The following is a 10,941-nucleotide window of genomic DNA, read 5'->3' on the forward strand; positions in this document are numbered from 1 at the left end:
AATGCTTCACAAAGTTCAAGTAACAGACACTTCTCAACATCAACTGTTCAGAGGAGACTGAGTGAATCAGGCCTTCATGGTCGAATTGCTGCAATGAAACCAATACTAAAGGACACAAATAATAAAAAGAGACTTGCTTGGGCCAAGAAGCACGAACAATGGACATTAGACTGGTGGAAATTTGTCCTTTGGTCTGGATTCCAAATTGTATTCCAACCGCCGTGTCTTTGTGAGATGCGGTGTGGGTGAACGGATTATCTCCGCATGTGTATTTCCCACCGTAAAGCATGGGGGAGAAGCTGTTATGGTGTGGAGGTGCTTTGCTGGTGACACTGTCTGTGATTTATTTAGAATTCAAGACACACTTAACCATCATGGCTACCACAGAATTCTGCAGCGATATGCCATCCCATCTGGTTTGGGCTTAGTGGGACTATCATTTGTTTTTCAACAGGACAATGACCCAACAACTCCAGGCTGTGTAAGGAGAGTGATGGAGGGCTGCATCAGATGACCTGGCCTCCACAATCCCCGACCTCAACCAAATTGAGATGGTTTGGGATGAGTTGGACCGCAAAGTGAAGGAAAAGCAGCCAACAAGTGCTCAGAATATGTGGGAACTCCTTCAAGACTGTTGGAAAAGCATTCCAGGTGAAGCTGGTATAGAGAATGCCAAGAGTGTGCAAAGCTGTCATCAAGGCAGAGGGTGGCTATTTGAAGAATGTAGAATGTAGAAAATAGTAAAAATAAAGAAAAACCTTTGAATGAGTAGGTGTTCTAAAACCATTAACCGGTAGTGTGGATTCAATGGTTGTAAAGATTTTAAGAGGTCTGTCCATAATAAAGAGATTCTAATAAAGAGAAGCAAGTCCTTTTATCTTATCTTGATTATTGTCCAGTCGTGTGGTTGAGTGCTGCAAGGAAAAACCTACTTAAGATGCAGCTGGGCCAGAACAGAGCGGCACGTCTTGCTATTCATTGTAATCAGAAGGCTGATTTAAATACTTGTCACGATCGTCGTAGTGAGGAGACCAAGGCGCAGCGTGATTAGAATACATTCTTCCTTTTAATAATGAAGAACACTTAACAATACAAAATAACAAAACGAACCTGACCGCTATAACACTGAGTGCAAACATGCAACATCACATAGACAATAACCCACAAACCAAAACTGGAAAATGGCAACCTAAATAGGATCCCCAATCAGATACAATGATAAACAGCTGCCTCTGATTGGGAACCAATCAATCCGAGAATAAGAACACCTCCTCCCAGCTTCCAACTGCTCTGAAGATAGGAAACACTGTCACCACCGACAAATCCACTATAATTGAGAATTTCAATAAGCATTTTTCTACGGCTGGCCATGCTTTCCACCTGGCTAACCCTACCCCGGACAACAGCACTGCCCTCCCCTCTGCTACTCGCCCAAGCCTTCCCCATTTCTCTTTCTCCCAAATACAGTCAGCTGATGTTCTAAAAGAGCTGCAAAATCTGGACCCTTACAAATCAGCCGGGCTAGATAATCTGGACCCTTTCTTTCTAAAACTATCTGCTGAAATTGTTGCCACCCCTATTACTAGCCTTTTCAACCTCTCTTTCGTGTCGTCTGAGATTCCCAAAGATTGGAAAGCAGCTGCGGTTATCCCCCTCTTCAAAGGGGGGGACACTCTTGACCCTAACAGCTACAGACCTATATCTATCCTACCCTGCCTTTCTAAGGTCTTCGAAAGCCAAGTCAACAAACAGATTACCGACCATTTCGAATCCCACCATACCTTCTCCGCTATGCAATCTGGTTTCAGAGCTGGTCATGGGTGCACCTCAGCCACGCTCAAGGTCATAAACGATATCTTAACCGCCATCGATAGGAAACAATACTGTGCAGCCGTATTCATTGACCTGGCCAAGGCTTTTGACTCTGTCAATCACCACATCCTCATCGGCAGACTCGACAGCCTTGGTTTCTCTAATGATTGCCTCGCCTGGTTCACCAACTACTTCTCTGATCGAGTTCAGTGTGTCAAATCGGAGGGTCTGTTGTCCGGGCCTCTGGCAGTCTCCATGGGGGTGCCACAGGGTTCAATTCTTGGACCGACTCTCTTCTCTGTATACATCAATGATGTCGCTCTTGCTGCTGGTGATTCTCTGATCCACCTCTACGCAGACGACACTATTCTGTATACTTCTGGCCCTTCTTTTGACACTGTGTTAACAACCCTCCAGGCGAGCTTCAATGCCATACAACTCTCCTTCCGTGGCCTCCAATTGCTCTTAAATACAAGTAAAACTAAATGCATGCTCTTCAACCGATCGCTGCCTGCACCTGCCCGCCTGTCCAACATCACTACTCTGGACGGCTCTGACCTAGAATATGTGGACAACTACAAATACCTAGGTGTCTGGTTAGACTGTAAACTCTCCTTCCAGACTCACATCAAACATCTCCAATCCAAAGTTAAATCTAGAATTGGCTTCCTATTCCGCAACAAAGCATCCTTCACTCATGCTGCCAAACATACCCTTGTAAAACTGACCATCCTACCAATCCTCGACTTCGGTGATGTCATTTACAAAATAGCCTCCAAAACCCTACTCAATAAATTGGATGCAGTCTATCACAGTGCCATCCGTTTTGTCACCAAAGCCCCATATACTACCCACCACTGCGACCTGTACACTCTCGTTGGCTGGCCCTCGCTTCATACTCGTCGCCAAACCCACTGGTTCCAGGTCATCTACAAGACCCTGCTAGGTAAAGTCCCCCCTTATCTCAGCTCGCTGGTCACCATAGCAACACCTACCTGTAGCACGCGCTCCAGCAGGTTTATCTCTCTGGTCACCCCCAAAACCAATTCTTCCTTTGGCCGCCTCTCCTTCCAGTTCTCTGCTGCCAATGACTGGAACGAACTACAAAAATCTCTGAAACTGGAAACACTTATCTCCCTCACTAGCTTTAAGCACCAGCTGTCAGAGCAGCTCATAGATTACTGCACCTGTACATAGCCCATCTATAATTTAGCCCAAATAACTACCTCTTTACCTACTGTATTTATTTATTTATTTTGCTCCTTTGCACCCCATTATTTCTGTCTCTACTTTGCGCTTTCTTCCACTGCAAACCAACCATTCCAGTGTTTTAAGTTTTATTTTACTTGCTGTGTTGTATTTACTTCGCCACCATGGCCTTTTTATATTTTTATTTATTTATACATATATTTGTTTGCCTTCACCTCCCTTATCTCACCTCACTTGCTCACATTGTATATAGACTTATTTTTTTTTTTCACTGTATCATTGACTATATGTTTGTTTTACTCCATGTGTAACTATGTGTTGTTGTATGTGTCGAACTGCTTTGCTTTATCTTGGCCAGGTCGCAATTGTAAATGAGAACGTGTTCTCAATTTGCCTACCTGGTTAAATAAAGGTTAAATAAAAATAAATAAATAAATAAAATCCAGGCCACCATAGACCTACATATGTCTAGACTAGACACACACACCTAGACATACAAAACCCTAGACAAGACAAAAACAACACATACCACCCTCGTCACACCCTGACCTAACCAAAATAATAAAGAAAACAAAGAATACTAAGGTCAGGGCGTGACAGTACCCCCCCCCCCCCCCCCCTAAAGGTGCGGACTCCGACCGCAAAAACCTGACTCTAAAGGGGAGGGTCCGGGTGGGCCTTCTTCACGGCGGCGGCTCGGGTGCGGGACGTGAACCCCGCTGCACCTCAGTCTTGGCCCACTTAGGTGGCGCCTCTGGAGCGGGGACCCTCGCAGCGGGCCCCGGACTGAAGACCATCGTGGAGGGCGCCACTGGACGGAAGGTCGCCTCTGGACTGAGGGGCAGCTCCGGACAGGAGGGCGACTCTGGCAGCTCCGGACAGGGGGGCGGCTCTGGCAGCTCAGGACAGGAGGGCGGCTCTGGCAGCTCCTGACTGACGGGCGGCTCTGGAAGCTCCTGACTGACGGACGGCTCTGGCAGCTCCTGACTGACGGGCGGCTCTGGCAGCTCCTGACTGACGGGCGGCTCTGGCAGCTCAGGACAGACGAGGCGCACTGTAGGCCTGGTGCGTGGTGCCGGAACTGGTGGTACCGGGCTGAGGACACGCACTTCAGGGCGAGTGCGGAGAGGAGGAACAGGACGTACTGGACTCTGGAGGCGCACTGGAGGCCTGGTGCCGGAACTGGTGGTACCGGGCTGAGTACACGCACCTCAGGGCGAGTGCGGGGAGGAGGAACAGGATACACGGGACTGTGGAGACGCAATGGAGATCCAGAACATAGAGCTGGCTCAATATGTCCTGGCTGGATGCCCATTCTAGCCCAGCAAACGCGAGGAGCTGGAATAGAGCGCGCCGTGCTAAGAATGCGAACAGTTACACGCGCCCCACGGTAAGCACGAGGAGTTGGCTCAGGTCTCCTACCTGACTCAGCCAATCTCCTCGTGTGCCACCCCCCCAAAAATATCTTGGGGCTGCCTCTCGGGCTTCCGTGCTAGCCGTGTATCTACATATCTTCGCTGTTCCTCTATTCTCCGGTATCCTTCCTCGTAGTATCGCCGTTCCGCTTTCACTGCTTCTAACTCCTCCTTAGGACGGCGATACTCCCCCTGCTGTGTCCAGGGTACTGCTCCATCCAATATTTCCTCCCATGTCCAGGATCCTTTTCCGTCCAGTATTTCGTCCCAGGTCCATTTCCCCATTAGGCGCTGTTCCCTCCTATCACGCTGCTTGGTCCTTGTTTGATGGGTTATTCTGTCACGATCGTCGTAGTGAGGAGACCAAGGCGCAGCGTGATTAGAATACATTCTTCCTTTTAATAATGAAGAACACTTAACAAACAATACAAAATAACAAAACGAACGTGACCGCTATAACACTGAGCGCAAACATGCAACATCACATAGACAATAACCCACAAACCAAAACTGGAAAATGGCAACCTAAATAGGATCCCCAATCAGAGACAACGATAAACAGCTGCCTCTGATTGGGAACCAATCCAGGCCACCATAGACCTACATATATCTAGACTAGACACACACATCTAGACATACAAAACCCTAGACAAGACAAAACAACACATACCACCCTCGTCACACCCTGACCTAACCAAAATAATAAAGAAAACAAAGAATACTAAGGTCAGGGCGTGACAATACTATGCATGCCAGTCTCTCTTGGCTAAGAGTTGATGAGAAACTGATTGCATCACTCCTTCTCTTTATAAGAAATGTGTTGCAAATCCCAAATTGTTTGCATAATTAACTTACACACAGCTCTGACACACACACTTACCCCACCAGACATGCCAACAGGGGTCTTTTCACAACCCCCAAATCCAGAACAAATTCAAGAACGCGTACAATATTATATAGAGCAATTATTGCATGGAACTCCGTTCCATCTCATATTGCTCAAATGAACAGCAAACCTGGTTTCAAAAATCAGATAAAGCAACACTTCACGGCACAACGCCTCTCCCCTATTTGGCCGAGATAGTTTGTGTGTATGTATTGATATGTAGAGTACGTGTGCCTTTAAAAAATGTTTATGTAGTTCTGTCCTTGAGCTGTTCTTGTCTATTAATGTTCTGTATTATGTCTTGTTTCATGTTTTGTGTGGACCCCAGGAAGAGTAGCTGCTGCTTTTGCAATAGCTAATGGGGATCCTAATAAAATACCCCAAAAATACCTCCGGTATGGACTTTTTTGTTCACCTGAAATGATGCTTTAGTAATAATAGCCTACTTACTAACATTTAATAACAAGTTAGATTATTTGTAAATTTTGAAATTATATTTTGATTCATTCAATGTTGTTAAACTTACAGAAGGCAAATCATTTCTGCAAAACGAAATATAAACGTTGATATTGGTTGGCAGCAATGTTCCCTCATGCGCAGCTCACCTCGGGCTGCTGTGCAGAAGAAATATCAGCATGTGCTTGAAATTGAACTTCACTCAACTTTCTGCAGTTAGTTAACACCATCAACTTTCATTCTACTGTGGCAATTGTGATCGAATCAACACAATATTAGCCACTTTCAATGTAACATACCGAAAAACAAAACAAACTATGCAAGATTTAATATGCAAAACTAACTATGCAAGAGATTTTCCTGAAGGCAGAGCGCATTGGAGTAGGATTCTTTTGCATTGACAGGCATTACTCAGGCTGTATTCTACACATACCAGTGCGCCATAACTAATCAGAGCTGCACAGTAGGCCTATATGCATTTGCCATATTTGGATCTGTGCCATTCACTTTGAACTGGACTGTGTTTAGGCTGCAGTATGAATTACGCTTGTTTTGAGATCAAAGTGAGACCTGCATGTAGCAATGTCTGCAAATGTGTTCATATTATTTGCTAGTGAGAGAGTTATTAGCCCAGTTATAGCTCATTTCTAGTCTACAATGGGGGAGAGGTTGCTTTCAACAAGAGCACAAAATGTGTGCATTTCTAGCCATCTTTGAAAAGCGAGTCAGGTAAAAAGCTATTTTTATGTCTTAAAGGTGAAGTGTTGTATTTGGAGACGGTCTTGAATAAATTAAGTAGCCAATAGGCAGTGTAGCATAATTTGTCTGTTTTTCTGTAATAATGGTATGAGAATAATAATACATTTTATTTTGTAAAGAGGTTTCTTGCATCAAACACAACATGTTCAGTCATCACCTTGTCTGAAGTACAAGTGGATAAACCTGTTAATGTCAAGGCCTGTTTGAACCCCACACATTGGCTGCTACTGTAGGCAGCTATTTCCATGTTAAAATGTTATGGGGTGCGTTTTTCTCAATTGTTTTTGATGGTAAGCGACTCTGGTAGGCCTACAAGTGTGTGCAAAGCTGTCATCAAGGCAAAGGGTGGCTATTTGAAGAATCTCAAATATAAAATATATTTTGTTTGTTTAACATGTTTTTGGTTACTACATGATTCCATATGTGTTATTTCATAGTTTTGATGTCTTCACTATTATTCTACAATGTAGAAAATAGTAAAAAATAAAGACAAACCCTTGAATGAGTAGGTGTGTCCCAACTTTTGACTGGTACTGTAAATATATATATATACATATGTTTTACATGCATTTAATCTCTTATTTTTTGCACTAAACTATCTTCATACTGTATATACTGTACTTCCATTTATTTTTTAACTGGTACTGGGGCCCTTCAGATGAGTCTTGTGTGGCTTGTGGGCGTCCAAGAGCAAAACCGACATGTACTTGGTCGTGAGAGTTTCACCTTTCCAAAGAGGGGTCATATTAGTGTGTAGCCCAAACTGTTTGGACGCTGCAGACAGAAGTTGGCATATCGGCTGTATCGACATCAGACGAGTCCCAAGACGCTTGTGGGGCACGTAGAGCAAAACAGAGAACACCCTCCTGTTCTTGAGACCCTCAACTTTCCATAGAGGGGTCATAAATTTAGACTCGACAGAAGATTTAGTGAGAAGACACATTTTCGGGATGTCTCATGTTCTGACAAACACCGCTCTAGCTCTGCCACCTTTCAACGCAGATGCGGAAGTGTGACATCGGCGGATGCAAAAATACAGATATTTTTTGTTTAAACTGATGAAATTTGCTGGGGATTTTTTTTATTATGCTAATTCCGCAGGGCCGCGGAAATCGACTATAGGTAAAAAATAATAATAATAATGGTGTCTCTTAGCTTTCATTTGACACATATTTTATCTGTTCCTATGAACTACACATTAGTGCTCATGGGTCTTTTTACATGCAAATGCCCACATGCAAGCTAGGTAGAACTACAGTGTAATTTTCCTTTGACCTAGTTCATTGTTTTAATGCAGAGAAGAATGAATGTAGATTTTGATATTTTTCTCACAAAGCCACTTTTGCCTAATGCAGTAGAGTTGGTCTGTATTTAATGACACTGAACAACAATGTAAACACAACATGTAAAGTGTTGGTCTCATGTTTCATGAGCTGAAATAACAGATTGAGGAAATTTTCCATGTGCACTTAAAGCTTATTTCTCTCAAATGTTGTGAACACATTTGTTTACATCCCCGCTAGTGAGCATTTCTCCATTACCAAGATAATCCATTCACTTGACAGGTGTGACATATCAAGAAGCTGATTTCACAGCATGATCATTACACAGGTGCACCTTGTGCTGGGGACAATAAAAGTCTACGCTACAATGTGCAGTTTTGTCACACAACACAATGCCACAGATGTCTCAAATGTTGAGGGAGTGCAATTGCCATGCTGACTACAGGAATGTCCACCATAGCTGTTGCCAGAGAATTTCATTTCACTTCCATAAACTGCTTCCAACATCGTTTTAGAGAATTTGGCAGTACATCCAACCGGCCTCAAACTGCAGACCACGTGTAACCACGCCAGCCCTCCACATCAGGCTTCTTCACCTGCAAGATTGACTGAGACCATCCACCCGGACAGCTAATGAAACTGTGGGTATGCACAACCAAAGAATTTCTGCACAAACTGTCAGAAACTGTCTCAGGGAAGCTCATCTGCGTGCTCGTCGTCCTCATCAGGGTTCTGACCTGACTGCAGTTTGGCGTCGTAACCGACTTCAGTAGGCAAATGCTCACCTTCGATGGCCACTGGCACGCCGGAGAAGTGTGCTCTTCACAGATTAATCCTGGTTTCACAGTCCCATGTTGCATGGATCTGTACACAATTCCTGGAAGCTGAAAATGTCCCAGTTCTACCATGGCCTGCGTACTCACCAGACATGTCACCCATTGAGCATGTTTGGGATGCTCTGGATCGATGTGTACGACAGCATGTTCCAGTTCCCGCCAATATCCAGAAACTTCGCACAACTATTGAAGAGGAGTGGGACAACATTCCACAGGCCACAATGAACAGCCTGATCAACTCTATGCAAAGGAGATGTGTCGCGCTGCATGAGGCAAATGGTGGTCACACCAGATACTAAAAAAAATGTCTGATCCACGCCCCTACCTTTTTTTAAACGTATCTGTGACCAACAGATGTATATCTGTATTCCAAGTCATGTGAAATCCATAGACTAGGGCCTAATTTATTTATTTCAATTGTCTGATGTCCTTATATGAAATGTACTCAGTAAAATCTTTGAAATTGTTGCATGTTGTGTTTATATTTTTGTTCAGTGTAAAATTAAACAGGAAATTAGAAGACACAAAATGTGCTGTGCTTTTTCCAGACTGTTCACTGTTACCTACTTCAACCACCAGAGGTCAGTCTTGACAAACAAAACTAAAAAAGCTAAACCTGTTCTTCCCTGAGGAAATATGTGGGTGGAATACGGAAAATGCTCTGTTACCTGCACTCAGTCTCTGATTTATCATAACATCAGCAAGACAGCAACAGTGGTATGTATGAATATTGGCCATCTCAAGCCTAACTGCACTACTGATGAGAGAGAGCAGAAGAAGCAAAAGAGCCCCTTCATAAAAACAAATGACAGGCACTGTCAAGGATTGTCAAGGACTGTCAAGTCCAAAATGTATCTTTCATATCACAGAGACAGCACTGACACATGTATTTACTTTAATTAAACCGAATAGTATGTTGCCCCCCTTAGTTCATCTGTCATATCATTGGGACTCCTCAGAGATCCTGTGGTTACACAGCCCATCTTTCATAATTTACTGTAATTTCAACCGCCCACGAAAGCCTCTGTGATTTAGTGCAAGGTCACATACACATACATGTTTATTGTACTATAACAACAACTCAGCCATCTCTCTACTGTCTTTATTGTCCCACAGTGCATTCTGAAATTATTCAAACCTCTTGACTTTTTCCACATTTTGTTACGTTACATACAGCCTTATTCTAAAACTGATTAAATTGTTTTTTTCCCCTCATCAATCTACACACAATACCTTATATTACAGCCTTGAGTGTATGACTCTCCAAGCTTGGCACGTATTTGGGAAATTTCTTCCATTCTTCTCTGCAGTTCCTGTCAAACTCTGTCAGGTTGGGGCGGCAGGTAGCCTAGTGGTTAGAGTGTTGGACTAATAACCGAAAGGTTGCAAGATCAAATCCCAGAGCTGACAAGGTAAAAATCTGTCGTTCTGCCCCTGAACAAGGCAGTTAACCCGCTGTCATTGAAAATAAGAATTTGTTCTTAACTGACTTGCCTAGTAAAATAAACAGAAATGTTGGATGGAGATTGTTGCTGCACAGCTACTTTCAGATCTCTCCAGAGATGATTGTCTGGGCTCTGGCTGGGCCACTCAAGGACAATTAGAAACGTGTGCTGAAGCCACCCATGTGTTGTCTTGGCTGTGTGCTTGGAGTTGTTGTCCTGTTGGAAGGTGAACCTTTGCCCCAGTCTGATATCCTGAGCACTCTGGAGCAGGTTTTCATCAAGGATCTCTCTGTACTTTGCTCCATTCATCTTTGCCTCGATCCTGACTAGTCTCCCAGCTGAAAAACATCCCCACAGCATGATGCTTCACAGTAGGGATGGTGCCAGGTTTCTTCCAGACATCACGCTTGGCATTCAGGTGTTCAATCTTGGTTTCATCAGACCAGAGAATCTTGTTTCTCATGGTGCCTTTTGGCAAACTCCAAGTGGGCTGTCATGTGCCTTTTACTGAGGAGTGGCTTCCGTCTGGCCACTCTACCATAAAGACCTGATTGGTGAAGTGCTGCAGAAATGGTTGTGCTTCTGGACGGTTCTCACATCTCCACAGAGGAACTCTGGAGCTCTGTCAGAGTGACCATCGGGTTCTTGGTCAGCTCCCGGACCAAGGTCCGGAGATCTCCGCCTCGGCACAACCCAAGGGGGGGCGCCAACCCAAACAGGAAGATCACGTCAGCGACTCAACCCACTCAAGTGACACACCCCTCCTAGGGACGGCATGGAAGAGCACCAGTAAGCCAGTGACTCAGCCTCTGTAATAGGGTTAGAGGCAGAGAATCCCAG

Source organism: Salvelinus alpinus, chromosome 7 (assembly GCF_045679555.1).
Source record: "Salvelinus alpinus chromosome 7, SLU_Salpinus.1, whole genome shotgun sequence".
Classification (NCBI taxonomy): Eukaryota; Metazoa; Chordata; class Actinopteri; order Salmoniformes; family Salmonidae; genus Salvelinus; species Salvelinus alpinus.